The 8,142-nt window shown below is 51.0% G+C and overlaps 1 pseudogene; it reads left to right on the forward strand.

Annotated features, from left to right (window-relative positions):
- The first annotated feature begins 434 nt into the window (after positions 1-434).
- On the forward strand, positions 435-7,049 carry LOC119456693 (14-3-3 protein zeta-like; annotated as a pseudogene).
- Positions 7,050-8,142: the final 1,093 nt, after the last annotated feature.

Here is an 8,142-nt window from a genome sequence, read left to right on the forward strand (position 1 = left end):
AAGTAACGGCTTCAATTTTAGAACATATCTTACTTGAATCGAAGCAGGCTTCGAATCTGAGTTGACATGAAGCGTCTTATGGAACGAAACCATATGTATAAACGTCAAAAGTGAAGAGAACTTTTTAACAAATACTGTAGGTTGCGAATACTTCATATGGCTGCATGACACGCACAAGCGCGCGCGCACACACACACACACACACACACACACACGCACACGCACACGCACACACACACACACACACACACACACACACACACACACACACACACACACACACACACACACATACATACGCAGTGGGACTCAAATTCCATTTCGTGTCAATGCAGTAGTTGAATAATTCCATACCTTTAAATTCTGCCTAGTTGAAAGTTCGAGCTAGTTCCCATTATACGTCAACATTTCATTTCTTTTTAAATTCCGTCAACATGTCACGAGGTAGCAGCGTTGACACCGAAGAGCTTTCATGTTCTAGAGAGCCCGACAGGTACGTCTGCATGCCCGCGCGGGCCGCGTAGTACTGAGGTGTTAAAAAAAATAAACGAAAAAGGACGCTCGGAAAGCAGCCATTGCATTCCCATTCAATTCGATTTCCCATTGAATGCCACAATATATATACCAATTTTCCCATCGTGTCTTTGAAAGCCCTCACTTTTTTTTTTAAATCTTTGTTACCAGTATTTCCGTTCTTTTGAAGTATCTGTAGTGTTTTGTACTTCAATCTCCCCACAAGCAACGCATTTGTGACGGATAATGCACCAGCACTTTTCGCAACAAAGCAGGCTCTTCCAACGCTGCACGCAATTCGCACGGCAAGGCGGAACATCTAGTCGGCCATCGGAGAGAGAGAGAGAAGGAGTAGGAAGCGGAGCTGCCCGCCGCCGGCTTTCCGCGTCGCTCGGTCGGCAGGGCCGGGGGTGCCAAACTCTCTCCCTTGGGAGATCTCCGTGCCGCGCGCCCAGTTTGTCCTCTTCTGGGCAGAGGTTGCCCGGAGGCCCACACCCGTACGCGAGCGGTTCACGGGCGCGACAGCGCGCGACCGCATTGCGCGGCTCCGTGGCCGTGAACAAAGAAGAGCGCGCGCGTGTTCTGGCGTGCGCAGCATCGCGCGCTTTCGGCTGCTCGCTCCGTTGCTTTCTTTCTCTGCCGCAACAAGGGTGCGAACCGGCAGGAAACCGCCCGGTGTCCTAAGGAGCATTCATACGCACGCATACGCGTGCGGGCGTCTGTGTTTGTGAATGAAGGCCTGAAGGCTACGGCGTCCTAGGGAGTCTACAGACGGATGGATGAACGGACGCTATGAGCGTCCCCTTTGAAACCGGTGGGTGGTTTGCGCCACCAAGCTCTTGTTATTATTTTGCCCAATGTCCGACCTATATTTTTGAGAAAACGCACAGATACAAAGAATTCCGAGCATAAAACTTTTCGAACCATTACTGGGAACTCCGTTTTTGTAACCCTCCGTTGTTCGCGGTCCTCCTTACTTTTCTGCCACCAAACCTCCCATGGTCTCTTACTGATCTCTAGTGCGGACATGTTTACTTTCCCCCTGCTATACTTGAACCAAAGGGCTTCAAGGACGCCAGAGGAGCCTAATATGGCGTCCACTGAGAGCGCGCCGCCTTTCGGCGGAAAACAGAATCGCACCAGTGGAAACCAGCGGCTTGGTGCCGGATAGATTGCAGCGGCTCGCGCGTGACGCTTCGTCGTCGCACTGCGGAAGATTTCAACCCAGGCATCTCAAGACTTCAAAAGGGAGCGAAAAGGAAGTGACGGTGGTCTTTGGAACGTGCATAAGCACAAAGAGTCAATGGTAGCTTAATGATAAGAGTAGCAGAGAAGTTGGGCCTTGAATGCACCTTGATCAGGAGGAGTCGAAACCGTTACCCTGGTGGGGGAAGCCTAGATCACTTTGGTTGCAAGAGAGAATAGAAATGAGCAGCATGGTGAAATTGCTGTGCATCCGTGAAATTGCCGCAGCTTTCCGGATTGAAAATCATGCGCAGGCGTGAGCTAGCCAGTTATAGATCACCCTGACTACTCAGGCGTTTTTTTCTTGATAACAACTGCACCTCGCGATTGTGACCGCTGTTAACTGTCCTCACATTTTTTAAAAATCTCTTCCGGCTCTTTTTCATTTATTTCTTTTTAATGCGCAGCATTCTTTGGCTAGGTTCCCGGGATAATTTTCAGCTCCATTCCGTTCGGTTCTTGCGGTTTCGCAAGGACCGAACGGTCCCCCGAAACTCCTAGTGTCATGTAGGCTTGAATATGCGAATACGCCAGCTTCTGTGCGATTACCGCTACCTACTTGTGGGCCCGCGAGCCTCCGACGCATTGTTTTGTCAGAAAACTGCCAAGTTCTGGCACACATACGCCCAAAGCCCAAACCATAGTCAGTTTCATATACAATAATTATTAGAGGAAACTGTCGCGCTGGTGTCTGCAGGAGCTGCAAGTAGGGTTGTTCATCCAGCATGGGAGTGATGGTTATAGCCGGATACAACTTAAGTCTGCAGTGAAGCCCCGCCCACGCCCTCATAACCGCCAGCCACTGTTCCTCCGCGAGGCTGGAAATAGTTCGTACTTCAAACTTTCCCTGTTACCTAAATAAGGAGGTAACCACAAAAATGTTTTCTTGTCTTCTGGTACATGATCTCAAAATGTACATTTGTTCCCTACTTAATGCACATTACAAAGACATATAGTTGCAAACCTGTTTGTGATTAGTTTCGCTGTTCCTATACTCGCGGACAACTTTCTGTGGCAATGAAGGGAAGGCTACGGGCGCGTGGCTGCTGCACATGTGTTACCGCGCCAAGTAGTCCGGAAGCGTTGGACAGTGGTTTTGGTTGTCGGAACAGACGCCGAATCGACGCAGCTTCCACGTGCGACGGTTTCGCGTTTGCCCAGACGCGGAAGGGAAAAGCCGCCAGATAAGCAAGCTTTTACACTCAGCCGTTGGTTCTGTCTTATTTAACTGCTGCCAATAAGCTGTCTATGTTTGCTCCTCCCCAGCCTAAACCTACGTGGGTTAAAACGCGGAACTCTTTTCAGAAGCGCTATCACTTGTGCGCGATTGGCCTCCGTAGCTTTCCCTTCATTGCCACAGAAAGTTGTCCGCGAGTATAGGCACTCGGCAGCCACACCTTATGCGGTAACCTAGCTTGTTTCTGACTTAAAATAGCCCTCAAACTTTACTCATGTTAGTTAATACACCCTCATTTACCCTCAATTTGGAGACATTAGCTAAAGGGTATGAAGAACACTTGAAAAAATTCATCAGTGAATTCTTGTGTTATTGTTGCGCGTAATGCTAATTGGGTTTACTGATGAAATTTACGGACTAGCCAAAGCCACAAGGGATGCTTTTCCAGATGGCATGTCAGCCGCATCACCTTTCAAGCTGGCTCCATGGGCAGTCGAACATTCCTGTCATTCGACAGGTTTTCATGTTCCTTGGTTTTACAGCGAATCGGTTATAGGCTAGGTTCCAGGAGATCACGTCTGGCAGCAACCGGAATTACGTCGATGAACAAAAAGCTCCCTCAGCAATTTGGCTATTATTGCGATAACGATTATGTGGACACTTCAAACGCATTTCTGCCGTCGCCGTGGCCGTGAGGTTCCGTATAAAGTCCAAGGGCGATAAAATCGTCGCCGCGCGCCGCATGTGCGAGTGAAAACCCGCGGGGGACGCACGCCTTCCCGGAGAGCGAACGCAAAGCGGAGAGAAAAGGCGACTTCCGTCGCGCGAAAGGTCGTGGAGGTATGGGAGGGAGGTAGGGAGGGACGGGGGGCGACGCTGTGCTGTGGCACCAAATGCGTATCTTGCAACCGGGCGCAAGGGTAACCGGCGACCACGGAGAAAGCTTTCTTGCTCCGTGCCGGCGACACAATCTCCCACGCGCAAAGAGCAAAGTGGGAAGGCTGCGCGGGAGGAAGAGAGGGGGGGAGGGGGGCGGCTTCTACTCTTCGAACAAATGCGCTCTTGTACTTTACGCCTGTGCCTACTGTAGGTGTTGTCGCGCGCACAGTATCTTGAAAGCAATCTCCACACGGCTCTGACCTTTGTATGCGCTGTGCTTACACCGCTCAGTTTCAGTTGAAGCGATAGACCGCACGAACCTTCGCTCGCTGCGGCGGCCGCGCTACCCCACGCCCGCGTTTTGACAGTGGTTGTCTGCGGCATGTTTGCTTGTGCGCGCTGACACCACGCTTTTATTGCGATAGCAATTATATGGACACTTCAAGCAAATTTCTGCCGTCGTCGTCGCCGTTGCCATGAGGTTCCGTATAAAATCCAAGGGCGATAAAATCGTCGCCGCGCGCCGTTTGTGCAAGTGAAAGCGCGCGTGGGACACGCGCTATCACGGAGAGCGAACGCATGGCGGAAAGTAAACGCGACTTCCGTGGCGCGAAACGCCGTGGTGGTATGAGAGAGAGGGGGGGAGGGCGGCGACGCTTTGCTTAGGCACCAAATGCGTATCTTGCAACCGGGGGCAAGGGGAACTGGCGACGCAATCTCCCACGCGAAAGGAGCAATGCGGGAAGGCAGCGCGGGAGGGAGGGGGGGGGGGCGGCTTCTACTCTGCCAACAAATGCGTTCTTGTACTTTGCGCCTGTGGCGACTGTCGCTGTTGTCGCGCGCACCGTATCTTGAAAGCGATCTCCACACGGCTTTGACCTTTGTATGCGCTGTGCGTACACCGCTCAGTTTCCGTTGAAGCGATAGACCGCACGAACCTTCGCTCGCTGCGGCGGCTGCGCTTGCTGCCAGCGTTTTGACAGTGGTTGTCTGCGGTCATCGAGTGTGATCTATTCGTGGGTGCTTGTTCGCGCTGACACGACGCTTGTTAATTCAGTTAGTAAGTGAATGTGTCCAAGTTTATGCAGCCGATAAAACTACTATCCCTACTCCGAATAGCTCTCTACTAATTTACTATCGCAATTGATGCTTCGCCTTTCGGGCGAAACTGCGACATTTTTTTTAATTCAGTTAGTAAGCGAATGTGTCAAGCTTATGCAGCCGATAAAACTACTATCCCTACTCCTTATAGCTCTCTACTAATTTGCTATCGCAATTGATGCTTCGCCTTTCGGGCGACACTGCGACATTTATGGACGCCTTTCTTACTGTTTTAGTTTTCATTAGTTATTACAGTTAGCTCGAGTTAAGTCGTAGGCTCGGTTTTAGCGGTGAATTAAATTTCACGCGTAAGTGTCAAATGACCCATTGAGCGAAATGCAGCTCCACTTACGTGAAACCTGGGGAGGTGCGAAGCATGCAGTGATGCACCGCTAATGGGCTCATGCTGCCTTAAGCAATGGCTCATAACCCCGTAAACGAGGCCTAACCATTACGACGACAGACGAGAGGTGAAATTCTACGCTGGAATGAGCGGCAATGCAGCCAGCTGTGGAAGACGACACGACGACGAACGCGGGTGCAGTGGCACGAGCGCGTGCCGAGCGCGAGCATGAGCCGCTTGCTATACCCCGACTGCGACGACGATGACGACAGGAGACGCCGACAGCCTGGGCACATAAGGTGCTTCGCTATTAATAAAGTCACAAGCGCGTAATTTCATACGTTTTCACTCGATTATTATAGTGGAACGTACAAGTACGACAAGTACAGTCATGCCAAGTACGACGCCATTTTGAAAAGGTCGCATGACGACGATTTTGTTTGCTTCTGTGATTGGCTGACGGAGTAACACAACCCCACGCGGTCCGTGTGCCTTTGTTGCCAACTGCTGCTTTTTTTTAAGTCGTACGCTACTATAGTACATATTGTTACGCGCGAAGCGTTTATTGAAATATGCAGGGCACATAAATCGGAACGGTTGGCGTGTGTTTTACCGGTCACTGACCGGTAAAAAAGCAACCAGCCGAACGTCGTCTCCCTTCTCTATACTGCCAGTCCCCGTAGTCATTCGCGCTCTTTCTGGCTTTTATTTCTATTCATTTATGCCTCACAATAACAAATGTCCTCTGTTACGAGAGCTGTGGACATTTCCCCGTTGGCAGACGAAGCCCGCCGGGCAAGTCAGTCAGTCGTTCGTGGATTGCAAGTCTTCGGGCGGGCAGCTTGCGTGACTTCGGTTTTGGCCGAATGTCGTCCAGTGCTCGGCTAACGGCAGACGGGTCCAGTGCTCTCGCTCGCGGTGTTTTAGAGGCGTGCTTCGCTAAAACACCCAGCCCACCGGCACGACAAGGGATAAAGATGAGTAGGTTCAGCCGGCCAAGCTTGCGGAGCAGGCTGAACGGTGCGACGACGTAGCCGGTCACAGAAACGGGCGTGGAGCTCAGGAACGAGGAGCGCAACCTGCTCTCTGTCGCCTGCAAAAATGTCGTCGGTGCTCGGCGGAGCTGGTGGCGGGTCATTTCGAACATATAGCAGAAGACCGAGTGTTCCGAGCGCAAACAGCAGATGGCCCGCGAGTACCGGGAGAAAGTGTAGAAGGAGCTACGCGAGATCTGCTACGACGTGCTGCCTTCCCTAGACAAGTATATGATCTCCAGGGCGAGTAATGCCGAGAGCAAGTGTTTTATCTGAAAACGAAGGGCGACTACTACAGGTACTTGGCAGAGGTTGCCACAGAAGGCTGACCAGGAGGCTCACCCGGAGGCTCACCAGGAGGCTCACCAGGAGGCTCACCAGGAGGCTCACCAGGAGGCTCACCAGGAGGCCTTTGATATCAGCAAGAGCAAAATGCAACCCACGCATCCCATCCGTTTTGGGGCTTGCCGTAAATTTCTCTGTGTTCTACGACGAAATAGTGAACTCTCCCGACAAGGCGTGCCAGCTGGCGAAGCAGGCATTCGACGACACCATCGCGGAGTTCGGCACGTTACATGAGGATAGCTACAAGGATAGCACGCTCATAATGCAGCTTTTTAGAGACAACCTCACGCTCTGGACGTCGGACACCCAAGGGGACGGAGACGAGCATCAGGAAGACGACGTTCGGCTGGCTGCTTTTGCACCGGCCCCGAAAAACGCCAACCGTTCCGATTTATCTGCCCTGCATATTTAAATCAACGCTTCGCGCGTAATATTTGGTGGAGGTGTGCTGGGTACCTCACTCGACCGACAACGGAATCGTCCGTACAAGACCTTCGTAGAAGCCGCCGCCTTGCCGGACTTTTGCCATCGACCACCATCATGCCTAGAGAGGAAGATGCTCCCAGTACTGCATTGGCAGGCCCAGCTCTGATTTAACACTACCGAGAGCTCGTGACAATATATTTTCCCAACGGTCGTCCTTCTGGCTTCAAAACGGCTTCGTGACTTTCTAAACTAATCATTTTAAACATATTACTGTTTTATAAATAATTAAATAAACACCATTAAAATTGTCCGACGGCATGGTTCGAACACCCGATGGCCAGTACGAAATCCTGATATTGAAGCCTTAACGCCACGGGCGCATGCATCGACAGGCGGAATAGAACACCCTTATGAATTCCTCAGTGGGCAAGTGAGCACGTTGCCCTCACCGAGGGGCAGTTAGAACGCAGGCGAGAGCTCGCGCGGACAAGGAACGCGCGGATAACACAAGCAACCAGAGAATCGCGCCTGCAACAAAAGGAGAAGCTAGGGAGCCTACATGCAAGAAACAGCGCTTGCATGTAGGCTGCCTAGGAGAAGCTTCTGAATAGGACGCGTTGGAAAGAAGGCGAGCGTGTCGGCGGGCAAATTACGGCAGAAAAGAAACCCTACAACAAGATTTATTTCATATACCAAGCACTAGATTTGGCAGCAAAAATTAGTTTACTGGGGAGATCGTCATAGTGCGCATTGAATTCTTTGCATTTGCTTATCACTTAAGATACGGCATTCTTGGTTTCAAGGTTACAGTACTAGCTTCTTAAGTATGATTACAATTAATGCTACGCACTATATAAAAGTTCCTCAGTGAGGAGTTCCTGCCCTAATTAGTTGAAAGACAGCACTCGAGTCATGCCTTCTTCTTGCTCGTCTCAGTTCTTTTGCGCTGTAAATCATAATTGCTGTATAGTGCAGAGACTTCAACTACCCATTACCAACGGAACCATGGAGAGGTAGTGTGTACGCTAAGAACGACGGTTTGTGTTCTGGTTTAGCGTGACGTGCAGTGCAGTGTAATG

The sequence above is a fragment of the Dermacentor silvarum genome, chromosome 6 (assembly GCF_013339745.2).
Source record: "Dermacentor silvarum isolate Dsil-2018 chromosome 6, BIME_Dsil_1.4, whole genome shotgun sequence".
NCBI lineage: Eukaryota > Metazoa > Arthropoda > Arachnida > Ixodida > Ixodidae > Dermacentor > Dermacentor silvarum.